Below are 3,248 nucleotides of genomic sequence, written 5' to 3'. Positions count from 1 at the left end.
CTGGGTGGCTCAGTCGGTTAAGCGACTGCCTTCGGCTCAGGTCATGATCCTGGAGTCCCGGGATCGAGTCCCGCATCGGGCTCCCTGCTCGGCGGGGAGCCTGCTTCTCCCTCTGACCCTCCTCGCTCTCATGTGCTCTCTCTCTCTCTCATTCTGTCTCAAATAAATAAATAAAATCTTTAAAAAAAAAAAAAAAAAAGAAATATCTGGAAGTCTTGTTCAGACACATCCAGGTTCCTGCCTCCCTGAGTTTCTGACTCAGGAGGCCTGAAAAGCCAGGGAATTTGCACTTCTGAGGCTGAGGCTGAGGCTACCAGTGTCCAAGGACCACACTTTGAGAAGCACTAGTTCTTAGGATAGGAACAGAATCCTTGAATGTCTCCAGCGAAGGAGAATTTAAGAATCATTTACTGGGGCGCCTGAGTGGCTCAGTCGGTTAAGTGTCTGCCTTCCATTCAGGTCATGATCCCAGGTCCTGGAATTGAGCCCCACGTCGTGCTCCCTGCTGCATGGGGTGTCTGCTTCTCCCTCTGCCCCTTACTCCCGCTCATGCCCTCTCTCTCAAATCAATAAATAAAATCTTTAAAAAGAAAAAAGAAGAATCATTTACTAACTGTTGCAGAGCAAATGCTTCCCCAGGGAGGCAACATAAACATGTGGAATGGTGTGAGGCCACAGGCACCAGAAGGGCTGGGGGCTGGAATCAGGATTCTCTGGTGGAACCCCTGACACCACCCCCATAACAGATCAGGAAAGCGAGGCCCACGTAGGCTGTGGTTACCCCAACTGATATGAAAATATTCCATTTTTATTCCAACCTGCCAACCAAACACAGATTAGCTCTCTCCTGAATCGTGTTGAGATGGGGTGATTCATTTGAAGTGAAAACAGGCAAATGATAACTACTGTTTCTTACATAAAAGAATGTGCAAGTATTATGTACCTATATTTGACTTATAAAATATGTGTGTCTAGATACTTCTAGACAATGAAATGATTGATACATTTTACTTTTTTCTTTTAGGGACGGTTTAGATTTTTTACAGCTCATTCATAACTTTCATAACAGAGGAGAGAATACAGTGATTTTCACTGTGACAAGTGTCCAGATTTCTAGCTATGAGTAACTTTGTTCAGCCACAAGATGGAGTAGTTTACAATCGAATAAGCAGCCAGACGCAGGGAGAGGCGAGGGGAATGGGATTCCTGCCCCGTTCCAGAATATAATCTAGGTGATTCATGTGCGTTGTGATGCCTCTTGAAAACATCAGGCATATTAATTGTATTTTAAAATCCATCTATTGCAGATGAATTTTTAAATTTTGATTTTTCTGCTTACATTTTGAACTTACAATTTATATTTCTTATTAAATTATTTTCTTTTAACAAAAGGTAAACTGTTAGAGAAGACTAGAAGCCAAAATTGTATTTAGCAGCAGCTTCTTCTAATGAAGGAAAACTCTTGCACACGAAGGTCGGGGACCCGCTGCTTCCTCCTCAATCTGCCCTGCCCCCCACCCCCACAGAATGGCTACCTTTCGACTTCGAGTGCCTTTCAAAACATATACATCAATGTTTTGAACCATTAACAAACTCTCTAAATGTTAGTGTACAAAAAAAAAGAAAAAGAGAGGACTTGACTCAAAATAGAGGAAGACCAATAATAAGAGACTGAGACTCAAAAACAAGGCATTAGGACCGCATTCCATCACGAGGCTTGGGGGAGAGGGTATGGGAAGCAAATGAGCATGCTGGTTGCAGCGAGGACTCACCCCTGCAGAATGAAAACCTCACTGGTTGTGGATCCAGGATTGGCAAAAAGAGTCCTCTCTTCCCTTCCCTGCCTCCCACCAACAACCCATTCTGGCGTGATGCGTGGGCTGAGAATGTCATCCAGAGTTTGGCTGGCGTATTTTCTAGCCAAAGCCCCCAAAGATGCTGGGTGCTACTGATGACGGAGACTGCCTTGGCAGCGAGGAGACCCCCGTTAGTTATTATCCACACTCAATCTTGACATCGGACTGGGGGAGGGTCCTAACAGAATCATTACACCATGTAAAATCCATCTTAGGGGACCTCAGTACCATCACAGTACAGAGGGGAGAAAAAATCAGCTATGTTTTCTTTTGAATAAAGTAATAATTCACAAGATACAGGCTACTGTTTATCCTTCCAACCAGCACTGTAGCATTAGGATTCAGAAGGAGCTTACCTCATGGAGAAAGAAAACAAATCATCTTACCATTATCCCCAGCCAACAGCTAGTATCATTTTTAGGAATTCTATTGTAGTATGTTTTCACATGAAGGCGTATTTCACATAGTTGCAATTAGACTACCCATACAATTTTCAAACTGGTTTTCCATTTACCGTCATAATCACTTTTCTGTGCAGCTATAAGTGTCATAATTGTGATTTTAATGACCTCATAATATTCCACCCATTGAACATATGTTCCATAATTAACTGGTTTCCATACCGTTAGCCACATGCGCTTTTAAAAAATAATATTGTAAATAATATGCCACAAGCACATTTGGATGCATGCTTTTCTTTTCATTTATCCCTAAGGTAAATTCTCCAAACTAACTTCATCAAGTCAATGGGCACCAACTATGACTTTATACCTGGTGCCAAATGACTTCCCCGAAGGACCTTGCCGTTTCCATCTATGAGTGAACCAGCGTCACTACATCCGTATCAGCACTGAGCATTTTCATTTTTTTTTTAAAGATTTTATTTATTTATTTGAGAGAGAGAGAATGAGAGAGAGAGAGCACATGAGAGGGGAGAGGGTCAGAGGCAGAAGCAGACCCCCCGCTGAGCAGGGAGCCCGATGCGGGACTCGATCCAGGGACTCCAGGATCATGACCTGAGCCGAAGGCAGTCGCTTAACCAACTGAGCCACCCAGGTGCCCTGAGCATTTTCATTTTTGGAAGCCTCCAACTCGCCCACAGTCTGCCCCATGGACATGCAGCCATTCTTTACTGCCCCTCTGTTTTGGGGTGGCCCTCCCACTGAGGGTGGATGCTCGTGTGTGCACTTTATCGCAGACCCCATACACTGACTCCCCCCGGCTGGTCCCATGGTTATCCTCTGGTTACCCTCAGCAGAGCCCCCTCTCATTCTGTGAATGTGCCCACAGTTCCCCAGGGGCCCTCCAGTGGGCCTCTCCTCCCCAGGTGTGCATCCATACCCCATCGATGCTCCAACCTCCCCTTTGCACCTCACTCCAGGCAATCTGGCC

This window comes from Leptonychotes weddellii, chromosome 10 (assembly GCF_054177405.1).
Source record: "Leptonychotes weddellii isolate Sample4059 chromosome 10, ASM5417740v2, whole genome shotgun sequence".
Taxonomy (NCBI): Eukaryota; Metazoa; Chordata; class Mammalia; order Carnivora; family Phocidae; genus Leptonychotes; species Leptonychotes weddellii.
This window is presented reverse-complemented; position numbering follows the sequence as displayed.